The sequence below is a fragment of the Cygnus atratus genome, chromosome 26 (genome assembly GCF_013377495.2).
Source record: "Cygnus atratus isolate AKBS03 ecotype Queensland, Australia chromosome 26, CAtr_DNAZoo_HiC_assembly, whole genome shotgun sequence".
Taxonomy (NCBI): domain Eukaryota; kingdom Metazoa; phylum Chordata; class Aves; order Anseriformes; family Anatidae; genus Cygnus; species Cygnus atratus.
The window spans coordinates 3,422,334-3,439,379 of NC_066387.1; the positions used below are offsets into that span (position 1 = coordinate 3,422,334).

Consider the following 17,046-nt stretch of genomic DNA (forward strand, 5'->3'; position numbering starts at 1 on the left):
TGTATGGGCTACGGCTGTCCTCTCCTCCTGCTTTTTTACTGCAATTACTGTGAAGGGCTCAGGTTGTCCCTGCCCGTCCTTGTAGTTGCTCTGGTTTCTCATGCTGCTGGAGCTGAGGAGGACCCAGGTGACTTCTTGCGCCTCTCAGAATGAAGACTCATGCTGTGTTTCGTGTAGGGTCTTCCCAGACTGGTGTGGGCTCAGCAGTGGGTTCAGAGCTCCCTGTGGGATCTACTTCATTGCATGGCACAGGGAGGAACACCTTGGCACTGGGTGACTTTGCACAGCGAGGCTCTCCTCCAAGCAATTCCTTTTTGCTGTTCAGTGACTTCTCATGCCCCATGAGAAGCTATCATGTTTCTTCCCTAGGTGTAATCTTTCCCTCCAGCAAATGTTGCTGCTATCCTGGGAAGGCAGGAGGGATATGGGTAGGGGCAGGGAGTGGAGCCACAGAATTAAGTGCATCTCTCTGGGGATCAGTCGTGTCACAGGGCTTAATGCCATAGTAGATCTTGTGCAGTGTTATTTTCCTCTCCTGTGGATCCTATGGGACCTACTTGCTCATCTCCCAAGACCTGCAGCGACAGCAGCTGTAGTTTGTCAGCTCAGACTAACTGCCTCTATTTCCTCTCCAAGCTTCTGAGCCCCCTGCACACAGGCCATTTCTCCAACAAAATTGGCTGGAGGTGTTTCTCGCCAGAGGATACAGTACTCACAGCCCTAATCTCCATGTCGCCCAACTACCTCTAAAATAGTCTTCATTCCTGTTTCCGTGTCATGAAGGTGTGTGGCTGTGCAGGGCTGCTTCTTATGGCAGTAGCAGCCTGTCCTCATCACTCTTCCACCCCAGCTGCGTGCTCCAGGCAGCAACAGCAAACCAGACCCACCACTGCAGCCTGCACGGTCATCTGGTGAGTTGGCTCTGAAAGCATCCCTGAGTGCTGATGCTCTAAGCATATCAATTCTTCGGTGCATTAAGTGAAATAAAGAAATAAATCCAAGGGGATAATAAACCAGAAAGTGATAGGCCAAGAACAGCCACAATAAATGGGTAACCACTCAGCCCGCAGGGAGAAGCAGAGCCATACGCTGTTCTTCAGTGCATCTGAGCAGGGACAGGCAGGGCACGCAGGCACATATGCATACCATAAATATGTGCGTGCATCTTTGTGGCAGGACCTATGTGCATGGTCACATGCTGCTTCAACAGCATGTGCGGAGACAGCTTTACCATTGTCTCCTGCCCCCCATCGTCCAAATATTTACTGAGTCATTGAGCTCCTATCTGGCCCAGCTTGAGGGAGTGTGGGATGAAGGCTCTGCCTGTGGGGTGTGAGGTATTGGTGTGGGGCCAGCTCTGGCAATGCTCATGAAATTAAAGAGAAAACATCTGTCAAATCTATGGTTCTCTCCACTGCCTTGCAGGAGAGGTTTAGCCAGTTTTGCTACCTCTATCCCTTTCCAGCAGCCTGCTTTGTACTTCATGAGTCTGGTTCTTGTACATGTTGCTCTTTGCGTATGTAATGGGATTAAGGCAGAACCAATGCAAACCCGTGATCTCAGCACCACCTGGGTTCTGCGAGTACCCAGCAGTGTGCTGCTTCTAGCCCCTGCCAGCATAAATGGGTTTAAATAAATGCCCAATTAATAAATGCCCATTGAGCTGGGGGGCTTTGGGAATGGATGGGGGGTCTTGCGTGCATCTTGCACACAGATTCGTGGTGTTTTGTACAAAGTGTGGAAGTGACAAGAGTTGTTGGCACAGTTGACCCTCAGCTGAGGCTGACGTTTGCCTAAGTTACCGTGAGTTGTGCTTACTGAATGTGGTGCTTCGACAAGGTGGGCATGGACAAACCCCCTCCTAGAAGGGACTGTGGGAAGACACCAAGGCAAGATGTAAGGGTTTCAGGCTGGGATAAATTTGCCAGCAGGTTGTTCTGGATCTTGCAAGGGTTGTCAGCTCTTGGGGCCAGATGGGGCTGCCCCAAAGAGACATTTTATTTTGCTATGGTGTGTTGCTTTGCAGTGTTTGTGTCGTCATGGGGTTTATAGACTTAGCTGCAGTAGTGTTGCACTGGAGAAAGGGTCAGGTGCAGGCATAGATAAGGCAGTCCACCATTGAGAGCTGGTGATCCAGAAGAATAGGGAATTCAATAGAATTTGATCCTCCATCAAAGCAGGAGGAGTGCAGAGACCAAGTAACAGGAAAGCTATTGCCTGCAACCACTACCAACCCTGGCACTCATCTACTGTTGGCCCTGTCCTTAATTCCTTGTTCATTTGTCCTGGCCCATTTTGTACCCCATTCTCTTTTTTTTTTCTGGTGTTGGTTGCACCTTCTTCATTCATTCCCTGTGCATTTGCTCTTGCTGGTTGTGTGTACCACGCTCCAGCTCTGCTTACCCCAGAACCACACGCTCAGCTGATCTTCTCCATCACTCCTCAGTGCAGAGCCCAGTCCTGTGCATGGGTGCAGCCAGACCTGGGCCAGCCCCACGGAGCTGCACCGCACAGAAAATGCTCCTCAGCTTGGGAGGTACTGGTAAATGCAGGGATGAATCCACAGGACCTTTTGTTGGTGCAGACAGCCTGCATTGCAGATTTGGGAGCGCTTGTCTTTAATTGTATCAGACGGGTGCTAATGAAGGGATTAAGGCCCAGAAGGGTGAGCAATGCAGGCCAATTTTTCCTTTCCTGTATCAAGGTCTTTTGTTTTGTACTGTTCTCTGTTTCTTCTCTCCTTTCACTCCCTTTTTTCCTGCCCTTTGCTTGGAGTAGCCTTCCAGTTTCCTCCCCACTGGAACCCAGCGATACCGATCCATGTTCTGGATATGGGCTGCTTGCCTCAGATATCTTTCTCCCACCAGCCAGCTAAAATTTCCTCCCCTTGCCTATTTCCAGGGGGCCACTGGGCCACTTTGCTTGAATATGGGTACTGTGTCACTGAGGTACCTGTAACAGTGGAGAAGCAGGGCACCTTGCTGTGGTTGTACAGCAGGTCAAAGCAATGACAAGAGAAAGGGTTTGCCTGGCCTTTCTGCAGACTAACATCAGTTAGAGGAATAATGAGATCAAAAGGGCAAATGAGGGAGGATGGAGGCTGCTCAGGCTGTCCTGCTTTATGTTCCTTCCCTCTAGCATGAATATATTGGAAACACTGCCTGGTTGGGTCCTGGTCTGTTCCTGCTCTGATGTGTGATCAGGACCTTGTTATTTTGGGAGTGGTAAGGACTCTTGTAGTGTAACCCCAGCTCTCTCAGCATTTTGTCATAGGAGAGGTGCTCCGGCCCTCAGATCTCTCTGTATCCCTCCTCTGGACCCATTGTCACCTAACCTAATGAGGTTCAACAAGTCCAAGTGCAAGGTCTCCTATGTCTCCTATGGGGACAGGCTGAGAGAGCTGGGGCTGTTCAGCCTACAGAGAAGGCTCCGGGGCGACTTCATTGCAACCTTTCATTACTTAAAGGGGGCTTAAAAAAAAAGATGGAGAGTGACTCTTTGCTCAATCAGATATCAACAGGATAAGGGGGAATGGTTTTAAACTAAAAGAGGGGAGATTTAGGTTAGATGTTAGGAGGAAATTCATCCCTCAGAGGGTGGTGAGGCACTGGAACAGGTTGCTCAGAGAGGTTGTGGATGCCCCATCCTATGGGCATCCTATGTCCTCTGAGGGTCTGCTAGGCAGCCTGACATGAAGGTCCCTGACTTGTGACCCAGCTGAGAGAGGGCTTTAGGGATGCCTGTGATGAGCTGAGAAGTAATATTGCTGCTTTGGTCCTCCAAGCCTGTGTCCATGCTCCCGAGAGGAGGGCAGTGAAGGCCTATTTCCCTTTGATTTTGTATGCTGAGGTCCAGAGTCCAGCTGGGAGAACAGCAGCGGGATGCAGAACTGTGTCAGCAGCAGCAGGATGAGATATTTCTGGTGTCAATACTTGTGAGAATCAACACGGGAAGGGCTGGGTCCATTTGGAGCCCCTGGGTTTTGTCGTGGAGAGCCTACGTGGTTGCTTGGCTTCAGTGCAAACCTGAGTGCACCAGCCAAGTACTGGCAGATCAGGATGTCCTGACGGTGCCCCACAAGATTTAGAGCAGTGGGGAGAGACTCAGTTGTAGGGCTGCCTTTGCCAATTGCTGTCAGGACAACTGGATCGATAGGAACTAGCAAAGTCTTGGTCTGAAGATGATCTTTTGATGCCTGTGGAAGAACCCCTGGGTTCATTAGCACTGAAATATTTGACGACAGGTGAATATAACAGGCATCAGCAAGCATCAGGGCTATCTTTTGTACTCCCAAATAAGTTTAAAGTAGGGATCAAAGAGCCTTGCCCTGTGCCAGAGCCATCAGTGGAGCAGGAAAGGCCCACTTGCATCACTCATCCCACATGCATCCCTGCCTGTGGTGTCATCCGCTAGGGAAGTCATGGGCAGCTTTGGCTACAGCCTGGAGTAAGGAGATAATGATAGCTGAGAAGTACTTTGAGCCTTTGCTGCAATCAAGGGCAGTCCTGTGTCTGTAGCAGGTTCGTGATTGCCCCTAGGTCTGACAACTGTTTTCTCACACCCACCCTACATCCCAGCACAGCCCTGGAGCAGGCACTGCATCTAGTTAAGGCTCAAAAGTGTCAACAGCACAGTAGCTCCCAGTTCCTTTGTCTGCATGGCTCATTTGCTACTCGTTTAAATACAGCTTGGCGTAGGGTAGTGCCTCAGATGTTGGGAACTGGAAGAAGTGAGATTTGATTAGCACCTTGCCTAAGGGAAGCAGGAATGGGATACCCTGGCTTCCTGCAGCTTTGTCTCTCCTGCTGCTGCTGATAGATAACGTTAGTTTGAGTTAGTAGCAGTCTGTTCTGGTCATGGAAGCAGCATCGATTTATACGAGCTGCAGACCTAGTCCTGGAATTGATCTGCATTTTTATCAGCTCATCTCAGCTGACAGGAGATGTTCTGACACTGCTTTGGAGGAGCTCTGCTCCGGATTGCTGTTGTTGGCTGCCTCAGGTCATCCTTTGGGGTCCTGCAGCGTAATAAAATTGCCTGCAAAAATTTGGATGCATTTTCTTCAAATCAGAAGTCTCCTGGTGTGACTGTGCAGTCCTCACACTTACACTTTACGAGTGTGTAAATGGTTACAGTGATTTGTGGTAGAGGTGGGGATCTCTTCCAGGCAACCTTACATAGGCTGATTCCAGCAAGGTTATCAGTCCCTTTGCTTTCCTCCCCTCCCTTCCTCCACTTGCCTCTGAGCTGTACATGTGCAGGGGATAAATTTCCAGAAAGACTGCCAAAGGCAGGGCGTTTGCTCTTTTTCTTTTGATATCCCTTAATGAGAGCAATTAGCCCACATTGGTGTTTGAAAACTCTATTGTCCCTTTGGATTTATTATCAAGTAGGGAGTATGGGTTGTAGAGCACTCGCCATTTCCATGGCAGAAGAAGCTCTTGCTGTGCTCTTTCAGCAACTTGCCCCTTTGTAGAGATACCCTGTCTGTGCAGTTTGTTTCTTGTGCTCCAAAGGGACTCTCTGTACCTGGGACTCCACTAGATACAGGCCTCCAACTGGACTCCGTCCCATTGACCACAACCCTCTGGCTTCTTCCCTTCAGCCAGTTTCCAGTCCCTAGGTGTTGTGGTGGCCTCCCATGTTCCCATTCCTAGGTGTTGTTGTGGCCTCCCATGGAGGTCTCTTCATTTGACATCTCTTTACTGGACACAGTGTACCCCCACTCAGAAGTCACCTTCCTTTACCTCCTGGCTATGCCCTTCTTCATGGATGGTTTGCCTTAAAGATGCAAAGGCCCATCTGGATACAGGAGATGAGTTACAGACGAGTTCCCCAGCACTGTGGTGTAACCCCAAGATGGGTTAGAGCTTGGCCATCTGATGTCAGCAGGATCAGGTTGGCCTTAGACATGCATGTCCCGGATGTTCATTTCCCACCACAGCCAAGAATAGTGATGGGCTGAGAAGAGCCCAAGGTGGGCAGGGCAGGAAATGGTCTTGGGAACCTACTATGCCAGCTTCTCAGGAACCTGTCTTCCCATTTCCTGCTTTTCACCTGTCAGGAGCCCCTGCCTGACAAGTGCTTGGGTTTGGCGGTGATACTGCTGTCTGGGCAGGAGGTTCGTCAATGAACGATCCAATTTCAGCTCTAGGGCAGACTGTTCTTCCCCTTTCTCCACCCATGACTGACCTCCAGAGGAAGGGAAGGGTCTTCACTGCACAATTCAGTAGAACCCAGCCCTGTCTGGCTACATCCCAGGCAGAGCAGAACCAGTCTCCCTTCCACCAAGCAGACTCAGCACTGTTTGGGCTAGGATGGAATGGGATGTTCCTCTTGCAATTATCTTTTCCTAAGGTTGTCCTACACTCCCCCAGATTTGAGAAATAAGCTCTGCAACTAGTCTGGGAAGCTGTGTAGAAAAGTGAGAGCAGGGAGTCTGCAGAGTTTTTCCTGGGTGGCCTGATTGCCTGGCCTAAGTTGTGTGCCTCTATCATCTTTCTGTAGAGCCCTGTGCGTTCTCAACATCACTCCCTCTCTGCTGGAGAAAGCAGCAAGACTTGAGAGAGTTAAGAAGGACCAGGAAGCCTGAAAGAACAAGCTGAATTCGATCAGCAAAGAAAGGGAGTGAACTCCTCTCAACACATAAAGCTGTTATGAACGGATCAATTGTTCTTTGCATCCGATGGGACAAGATGGGAAGTGATCAGTTTAATTTGGGGCTAATGAGATTTAGGTTAGATATGAGTGAGATGCAGATTGGTTCTGAGGGAGTTCTGGGAGAATCCTCATCAGCTGAGTTTTGACAAAACAAGTGCCTGTTCTGAGCATCCTTGGGCTTATTTCACTGCTGGGAACAGATGGTATTAAGAGATGCTTCTGCTTTCATGAGTCCAAGATATTCTTTGTTTAAAATCTTCCTTAAGATAGCTCTGGCTATCTAGTAGCTTGTTGTAATTTGTTGGTGCAAGTTGCACACATGGTACTGTGGAAACCCACAGTGCTGCAGGATGGCAAGGAAGCTGAGCTCTCAGGGGGAGGGCAGGTTGGGGTGGGTAAACCAACACACACTTTTACAGCCAAGCTGGGTTGCTCTTCTGGGGAATTCAGCTCCACCAGCCACAGAAATACCCAGGCACTGCTATGCATCCTGTTGCATATGAATGGTTCCAGGCTAGAACCAAAAAACAATTTAATATCTTTTAATTGCAGCAATGGGTTTCTTTGGAGCAGCATATTTGCCCACTTGCTAAATAATTCATAGAAGAGCCTAGTAATTAAATGCTAAAGACCTGATTTGCTTAGCATTATTTGTACTTACACTAGTATTTAAATGCAAGAAATTACTAAGACATTTAATTGCTAATTAAAAATAATACAATTACATACTGCCTTATAAGAATCGGTCACCATTTCTGTGCATTGTTTGCACAGAGCATAAACACTTATTCTCTCTTTCGGCAGTTATCTTGCAAATTGTTATCGTTGTATTTGTGCTGATGGAAGGCATGTACTCTGTCTTCCTTCAGTGGCTGTTAAAAACATGAATAAATAAATAAATAAGCCACATAGACTGCCTGTAGAGAATCTCTGTGGAGGGTGCTTGGCTTTGCTCCCTATCTTCCTCCTCCTTTTCCCTGCAGAAGGTCCCCTGGACACCATCCCCTGTTGGACCTGCACTCAGAAGCTCTCTCGTTGCTTATGGCGTTGGGCTGTGTGTAGGGCACGTTACTGAGAAGGAGCATCGTAGGTGCTGGAGAGAGAGCAGTGCAGGACATACAAGAAGTTGTCTTCAAACTGAGAGTGACAAATAGGCTAAAAGGGCATTTTCCTAATCCCTGAGACCTGAGCTTGTTGGGGAAGGCTCTGGAGGAGGCAGTGAGATGTGTTGGGATATTCTATTCTATTCTAATTCTGCAGAGTCATTAGCAGGGTGAATTAGATGTAAGGACCCAGAGACTGGTGAGCCTAGTCTTATGAGGGACTCTCAAAAAAACAGGGCTGCTGGACCAGGCAAGGAGTTTGGGTGCAGATCAGTGATGCATAGGGTCTGTCCTGTCCAAGGAGTAAAAGAAAAGTCTGTGTAGGCATACTACATTGTGTGTGTGTTCTTCGGGCTGTGTGGGAGGGACAGGATGAATGTGCACGTGGTGGGAGCATACGTACTGCATATGTGTTGCATGCATATAGAGGCTGTGTGTGTATGAGTGGTCTGTTTATACAGTGGGTGCTGGGAATCTGTTTGTGTACATGTATTGGGATGTGCTTGGAGTATGCAGGTGCTCCTGGGGGCCAGTTTGGGTATTTGGATAAGGGAATGTGTCTGTATTTGTGTGCAATCCCCGAGAAATAACAACTGTTTTTCAGCTTTTCTTAAGGGAGCTTGAGGGAGGTGCTAAGGTCTATGAATTCATCGTTAAATGTTCCTAATGAGTCACGCACTCCCAATCACAAGCGCTTACTCAAAGTCAGTCCATTGGGTGGCATCCCTGCCTATGGTGGGGGGGTGGAGTTAGGTGATCTTTAAGGTCCCTTCCAACCCAAACCATTCTGTGATTCATTCTGTGATTCATTACACGCCTTCTTCACATGATTCACTCATAGCTTTTGATACTAGGAGGGGTACAGACCACATTCACTAGGCCAAAGCAAAGCTGGGCTTCTTCAAGGCAAAGTCTCTGGGTCCCTTCTCTGGGTTATTCCATGGGGTCTTCCATTCACATATGTGCAGATGTAACTGGAACAAGTGGCCCCTGCTCTCTTTTGAGATGCTGATGTAGATTCTTCCTAACCAGGGATAGACTCGGGGGAAAAAAATTCCAGCCTAGTCTCTCGCTATTCCATCAGCAAACGTATATCATGTTCCCAGGAACGGTTGTGTTATCTGCAAACACTGCTTGCTTGGTGATAGGTCATGACATGATGCAGCACTAGCACGTCCAGCTGCTCTGAGGCCCTCTCAGAATTGCCTGGCTTAATGCAAGTCTCCCGGGATTTCCACAGTGAAAGATGAGCTCACCCCTGGCCCTAGGAAATGGAAACAGGCTCAGCCGAGATAGGGACTGGTGTGGGGGAAGTGTGTTTCCCATGTCTGTTGCGAGCAGCAGTCCTGTTGCTAAAAAGCTTGTGGTGCAGTTATATGTGAGGCAGAGCCACCGAAACACATCGAGAGTGTCTGTGCTGGTGGCTGAGCTTTCTGTCAAGGCTCCCTTCCTTCTCAGTGTAACTGAAACTAGGAAAAGATCCCTTCCTAACCTGGACTGCTGTAACGCTTACCCACTCAAGGGGGCATATCTACTGGAAGAGGGCCTGCATTTCCTCATACTGTGGAGGAATATTTCCTGGCAATATCACTGGGGCAAAGAAGGATGATAATAAATTGGAGAAAAATCGGTGAAAAATGTGACCAGTGAGTGAAGGTGGGAAACAGAGGCATTTCAGTGAAAGACTGGATTATCACAGATGTCTTATCACAGGGAGATAAGACCCTTGCTTGGCTGGAGAACAGAAGAGCGATACCACCTTGTTTTACAGGTGTTAAAAGGCCCAGTGGCTGAAAGATGAAGCTCAATAAGCTCTGTCTAGGTACAAGTGCAGGTTTTAAGGATATTATTTAAGCATATACTGCTGGTAAGTTTTCACAGAATAAAACAATTCTTAAATATCTGCTATGATGAAAAAATACCTCAGGACATGTTAAGCACTTCGGTGTTGTGACACTCACTTGAAAACAAGCACAGAAGGAAAATCTATTGAGTGCGAATTGTGATCTACTTAAGCTTTGTTTTGTGTTTCTAGTTAAACTCTGGGAGCTGATGTTGCTTTTTTTTTTTTTTTTTAAAAAAAAAAAAAAGCCATCTTCCTGTGACACCGGAGGCAGAGGGCTGAGAAGACACAAGCTCTGCTCCTGTCTTTGCATGTACTCATCCCCTAAGCTCATTGTCTGTTTTTCCCTTCCTTTGTTCTTGCCTGCTTGAGTAAGGTGACCCAAGAGAACATTTTTTGGCACTGTGGGGTACCTAATTTGCCCATATTGCCTTGATAGCCCATGCCTCTTGCTCTTATGTCCAAGCTTCTTTCTTGAGGTGGAGCTGTCTCTCCCTCTCCTCCTAAGAGTTACACGGCAGGAGGCTGCTTGGGATGGCAGCGTGAAAGGCTGACTGCCTTCTGGACTCCTCTTATAGAACTTCACATCCCACTGAGGACCTGTACAGCCTTCCCTGAATCCAGCCCAATTTGAGACCGTGTTATGGACCTGCACACATTTTTCCAGGCGAGTGCTTGTAAAGCCTTGCTCTTATTGCTTCTCTCTGTTTGCTGTGAGCACCTCCTGTTTCATTTACCTTTTCCTCCTTTGTATCATTTCTACCTGTTAAGCTCTCAGCTTCCAGCAGGAATTCTTGGTATTATGGCTTAAATATATAGCCCTGCCCATGGCACTGTTATCTTCATGTACATTTCGTTATCCTAGTCCTTCAGACCTCCTTTCCTTATGGATTACAGATTTCCCAACATACCAAGTGCTTCGCTAAAATCTTGTTAGATTGATATTAATTTGAATTTCTTTCTCTAAACAGTGATTTTGTTGAAGAGAACTGTATGTTTGCCTGGCATAGTCATACTCTGATAATGCTTCAGCATTTTATCTCATTTCCCATTTATTTATTTATTTATTTATTTATTTTGTTTGCATTATAATTTAGAAGCCTTGAGTGCTGTTGCAGCTGGGCTTATACAGAGCCTGTAGTTTCTTGTGTCTCTATTTTTCTTTCTTCAGTCCAGTAAATACATTTGCTGTTCTCCAGAAAGAAAAGGAGAATAATTAGTGGCCTGTAATCATGTATTCTGGCTCAACATTATCGTTAGCAATACCAACTAAAGATTCCTGACTAGGACATCTGTGCCTGCTGTGACACAGCTGGTCAACCTGCCAGTGAGGTTTGCCTCTCCCATGATTTCTAGGTAATCTGTAGCAAAATCAGACACCAGCTTCCCTTCCCTTTGTCCAATAGCTTTCCAAGAAGTCCAAACACTCGGAACTGTGGGTCACTGAGCTGTTGTGTCTGGGCAGTGTAGCTGGACAGAAAAAAAGTCTCAGCAGACAACCTGAGCTTCTCCCTCCTCAGTATACCTGTGGTATGTGGCCTGGTTTACCAATCCTCTGCTCCTATAAGTACTGCTAATTTTCTGGGAAAAGCAGACAGAATGCATAGAGAAACTTGGGTGCTCTCTGTAGTTTCTGGAGTCCATTGTTGTAATGATGCCTGCACCTCTGGGAGGCAGGTGCAGTCCCTCTGGTGTCTAAATATCCCTCTCCTGGGATAGATTCCTAGACAAATCTGGGCTATGATGAGAAGACTCTTCCTGTATGTGTGAATAGAGTATGAATCAGGGATTTAAGAAGGGAGATGGCAGTGATCTCACACTAAGCTTTGCTCACAGTTAAGGCAGAGCAAACTGTAAAGAGACAGCCGTTCAATCTGAGTACCTTAACTCTGCCCTGGAGCAGCACCAGGCTAGAGCCAAGCGATGAAGTCTGCTGGGTTGTAGCACTGTGGTTGGAAAAGCTGTGCTGTAACCTCTCAGCTGATGTCAACGCAGCTAATGTACAGAGCAGGGTCAGCAGAGCAGGCAGACAGGGGTGCTGAGACAGCTGCAGAGGGAAAAAACAACAGATAGTTTCAAGTAATTTTCATATTTTTCAGCCCAGGTGATGTGGAGGCTCAGGGACACAAATTGTATTGACACCTCAAATGGGACACATTAATCTGGCCCTAGATATTTCACACAGACAGCCTAGTGATGAAGAGAAACATTCCCTGAGTGTGCTCTTTCTGAAAGAATTTGTCACCATCAATAAATTGATGGGAGATTTATTTCTGCCAGCCCTAAAACTGCACACAAAGTAATGTGATTTGTTCAAACTCTTTAACACACTGTTCTCCTTGATTTAAAGTCTGTTGAGCTATCTTTATTTTCTTAGCACATAATTAATTCAGATTCTGGCTTTGACGGGAAGGAGCTGAGATGTCTCTAGAGTCTGTTATTTGGGAATGAAAGAAGGAAAGGGCAAATGGAAGGGCTTAGACAGTAATAATCAGCTCAGTATCACTCCAACCTGAGAATAAGCAAAGGTTATCTGCATCTTACACATTACTTAGCTTTTTCTTCATGCCTACAGCTTTGACCATATTAAGATGGTTGGGCCCGAAGAATTGGGGTGAGTGGAGTTAAATCCGGTCAGAGGCTGGTCACAAGTGGTGTCCCCCAGGGCTCAGTGCTGGGGCCAGTTCTCTTTCATATCTTTATCAATGATCTGGATGAAGGGATTGAATGCAGCCTACAGTAAGTTTGCAGACAACACCAAGTTGGGTGGGAGCGTTGATCTCCTTGAGGGCAGGAAGGCTCTACAGAGGGATCTGGATAGCCTGGATTGATGGGCCAAGGCCAAATGTATGAGGTTCAACAAGGCCAAGTGCTGGGTCCTGCACTTGGAGCACAACAAGCCCATGCAACGCTACAGGCTGGGGAAAAAGTGGCTGGAAAGCTGCCTGGTGGAAAATGACCTTGCGATATTGGTTGATAGCCAGCTGGAGGTCTTCAAGAATCGTGTAGATGCAGAATTTAGTAGCATGGTTTAGTGGTGGACTTGTTGCTGCTAGATTAAAAGCTGGACTAGATGAATTTAGAGTTCTTCCCACCTGAATGATTCTGTGATTCTATGAATTTGGGTGTGCTTCACTGATTGGTGCTGGCTTTGATCTGGTGTTTAAATAGAAATGGGGATGCCAGCCCCAACTGCATAAGTCAGTTGGGCTAAAAGACGTGAAATCTTCTGCAGCTTGAAGACGCCTGTTCAGGGTGGTGGTGGAGGGCATGTTTTTATCCAGGGCTATGACAACAAGGGAAAGAGAGACCCTGGAGCTCTGTCAGAAAGTGCTCACAGTCCTTCATGTCTGGACCACGGCTGCAGACCTACAGTTTGAGACTCAGCTGGCTAGGCAGCAAGCTGAGAGACCCCAGCAGAGATCTCCAGGGAGCATAAATCTGCCTTCAGCTGGTTCAGAGCCTGGCCATGGGGGTCACAAGCTGGGCACTGTGTGCATGACCAGATATGTCTACTTACTCAGCAGCTACACTCCAGCTTGACAGGGAGGAAAGAAGAGAAGTTAATTCATTACTGCAAAAGACTTAGAAGTATTTAATTGATCTTGTCAAAGGCAAGGGATAATTCCACGGCTGCATGGTCCCAGCAGACACTTCTCGTCCCCTGACAAGGCAGCTTTGATACAGCTATTTCAGTAACACATGCTGAAGTCAGGAAGGGGACTTTTTATTTAATGATTCACACTAATTAGGATGATGCAGGCATGCTCCCTATCTGCCCCATAGCACAGTGGTGACCAGGCCCTTCATGTCAGCACCATCTCCTTGGGCTTGCCTGCTTGCATGGGCCGACGTTGGGAGATGCTTTGTGAGAGTATTTAAGGACAGGTGAGCTTGTTGCCAAATGTCAGAGCTCAGCACCCCGATTTAGTGGTCAGGCCAAGCCCTGTGCATTCATATCACTGCCTGGGTGTTTTTCTGGCAGAATTGTGACTGCTGGCCACAGACAGCTCCTGGTGTGATGGTCCTGGTGGGCATCAAGTCCCGGGGGCCTGGTGGTGATGTTCACAGTAAATAACTTTTGGATATATAGCATCCTGTGGCCTAGGGGAGAAAAGGGCCCATCTTGCTGATGTATTCCATCCCAACCCCCAAACAAAAAAACAAAAAACAGAACAACTGAAAAATCATGAAAAAACCCAAAGCCAAGCCAAGAGAAGGCACTCTCAAGATCTGCCTCCCAAGGCCATCACACCATATTTTCCTAGATGCATCATATACCCGGACGTGATGCTTTGGGGCTATTTTTTCCTCCTAACTGTGGCAGCTGCAGGTGCCTGTGCCACTTCCAGGGTCTTGTTGGGGGGGAGCAGAGCTGCTCCACGTCTACGAGGCCATTCAGCAATGTCCGTAGTGGGGATCTACCATGGAAAATAAGGTCCTAGCACAATTCAGGGCTGACAGCAAAACCCCAGTACAATATCTTAGGGTATTGTACTAAGGCAGTACCCTATTGTACTAAGGCAGTCCCTTAGCTTTGCCTCTCTTCTGGGGAAATTGAATAACTGCTGAGGGTCTCTGTTATGTCTGTGTTCTGCGGGGGAGGTTGAAGCAGTCCTGAGTCCCCATCCTGGCTGCTTGGGGGGGGTCTCAGCCTGTGCCATACAAGAAGGAAAGGTTCCTGCTGACCAGCAGGTCTGAGCATTTCTGTATGAAACTGGTTGTGACAAAACTGAGCTACAGATGAGAAGGCTCCTCACCATCGGATGAGGGGAAGGAGGAAGAAAACAACCTCCCACCACAGGAGGAGCAGGAACAGAGCTGCTATTTCAAGGATTTTATCCTATCCAGGCATCATATGACATGGCACATACAAAAGCAGGGCTCCTACATGCCTGCCTTCCTCAGCAGTCGTGCTCTAGATCCAGAGTAAAAAGACCAGGGCTTCCCTGATTTTTCTGTCTCTTGTAGAGTCAGAGTTGTCTAGTGGCTTCTGTTGTAAAATTGCATATTTTTTGTCGCTGTGTCCAGTTCTACCTGTTTACAAGATCTTCTGAGTCTGCTGCAGGCTACATTTTTTTGGAGGGAAGATTTTGGCTTAAATGAAATTGGAAGAAACTTGTATTTCCTTCTTGTTGCAAAAACAAACAAACCAAACCTCCAAACCTCTGTCTTTTAGAACCAAATCTGGAAAAAAAAAAACAACAAACCACCACCCACAGTGATGATTACATTTTATTTAGCCCGCATTTGTCTAAATTTTTGAAATGCATTTACCCGCTCCAGTTTGTTTGCTCTGCTACCTGACCATGTGTCTGTCACATTCCCTGGACTTCTTGCCGCCTCCAGATCTCTCCATCTTGTTCATTCTAACTCCATCTCCACCAACACTTCAAGCCAGAGACTTATTTGTTCCCTTCCAGGCTCTTTCTTTACTCTACCTTGTCTAGCTGTTGCACACTAAGGTACTCCTTAGAAAAAAAGTAACTGTTTAAAGAGGATAGAAATAAAAAGAGTAATATGGTAATGTGGATCACAAATAAACCTTTCAGATGCTGAGCACCCCATTTTCATGCAGCATTGATGATAGATTTTCCCACAGTGCTGTGCTGATCCTGTCCGTGGAGATGTTGTCCAACAAAACATTTGGATTCATTACCCAGTGTGCAAGAAGCTGAATGCACACACTAGGTTGAGATATTGGTTATTTCAGAATTGCACAAGTCTAGGTACAAGGGGGCTTTCCACAAAGTTGGCCCAACTCTGGACTTTCCCTGTGGATTTTTATACTGTTCTCCACAGTTAGTACATCCCACTAAGTTCTAACTGGTTAGTGATTTACATATAGTTGCACAATCTTATCTAGAAAATCTACATGTGCTCAGGGAAAGGGTATTCACCTGGGCCAGGGTCGTCCTGACCTGTGGGTATGTTTTTCAGTGTTACAATGACATTATAATCAGCAAAGTTTACCTTCAGACATTATTGTTCCTCTTCTTTTGCCAGCTTGACACAATTCCCCTTGGCATGTTGATCACCACATCCAAGTTCCTTATATTCTGGGATATTCTACACTATAGATAGTGCTAGCTCTCCACTCTTACAGTACAAGGTTACAGAACAGTGACTGGACCTAATAATAGTTGTCCCGGTAACAGAGAGAGGTTCCTCCTTTTTGATCATTCGTGTTATTATATGTTGTCTTACAAAGAAAAAAAAAGGTCTATTCATAAACGATGTTTACATGGCAAGTTCTTGCTGCACTGTTAGATAAAGGCAAGGCCACGTGTAATAATCAACAGCTGCATGCATGCTCCTCTGTCACACCGAGCTGTCCCAGTTTATCCTGCAGCCAAGGCTGGCTGTTAATTCTGGTCTGGATGGCAGTGTCTCTGGCTGTCTCATTGTGAATCATCACTTTGACCTCTGCGAAGCTTCTGTCTTGTCCAATGCAAACAGACAGGGAACGCAGGGACCTGTGGATCCGGGCAGCTGATCTCGCCACCTCTGCTTTGCTCTGCACTTGCCTGTTCGCCCCCCCCAGGAATGATATCCCTGCATCCCTTCCTTCCTTGGCACAAGTTGGCTCTCGCTGAAGCTGACTGTGACTGTTACAGTCCTTGGCCTGCTCAGGACTCGGAGAGGATTTGTCATAAACTGTGGGTGCAGGAGTGCCTGGAAGACCATAGTTCCTTCTCCTTGCCTCTCTGTAATGGTTACAGGAGCTCCTGGTAGCTTCTGGGGCCAGAAGGCTCTGCAGGGAGAATTGACAACACTTGCAGATATGAAAGAACAGGTCAACTATAAAGCATCCTTCATGATCTCCATAATAGCTCTGCAAAGCTGAACTTGGCTCAGAGAAAAGTGTAATGAGGTGCAATTCTCTGCTTGATTAGCTGCCATTATAGAGGAGTCAGCCACTCCCAAATGCTCTGGATTAGCTGTGGAAAGGACACACTCTTCTCCCACTGTCACCCAAGCATATTCAGAAATATGCCCTCAACCCTCAGCGGGAAGGCTCGGGTCAGCATTGAGTATTTTCCAGGAAAGAGGATGGGGGCATGACATGAGCCCTCCCAGTGTCAGGGGATTAAGAAAGGTGCATTTGAACTGGCTTGGTCCTTCCTGCCTTATTCCTTGACAACAACAGCTCAGCATGCTGTCTTCAGACTGCTGGGAGACAAGAAACTTCCCTGAGTTTTTCAGCTTTTCTGAATCAGCAGCAACACTTGCAGCAATCCGGGCTCGCAGAAGGTCAGAAGTTAATTTTCATTAAGTTAATTGCCATTGGCAGTTAAATTAAAATCTTTAATCATTGAAAACAGAAGGATTTTCACAGCCATGGGCAACTATTTTTGCTTTGAACTAAAGGATTCAAATGTGCATTCCCAGTCGTCAAAGACAAAAATGTTCATTCCATGCCACAGGGTTTTATCCACT

The 17,046-nt window shown here is 47.0% G+C and overlaps 1 long non-coding RNA gene and 1 other non-coding gene across 4 annotated transcripts in view; one reads left to right on the forward strand and one right to left on the reverse strand.

Annotated features, from left to right (window-relative positions):
• The window catches only part of LOC118258969 (uncharacterized), a 36,082-nt gene that overhangs the window by 5,078 nt on the left and 13,958 nt on the right, over positions 1-17,046 (forward strand). The gene's annotated exons all lie outside the window — the stretch shown is intronic.
• LOC118258972 (uncharacterized) lies at positions 10,697-15,845 on the reverse strand. The gene is made up of 3 exons (XR_004781938.1): positions 15,580-15,845; positions 11,489-11,653; positions 10,697-10,794 (listed from the first exon to the last, which is right to left on the reverse strand). It is a non-coding gene; the product is annotated as an uncharacterized LOC118258972 (long non-coding RNA).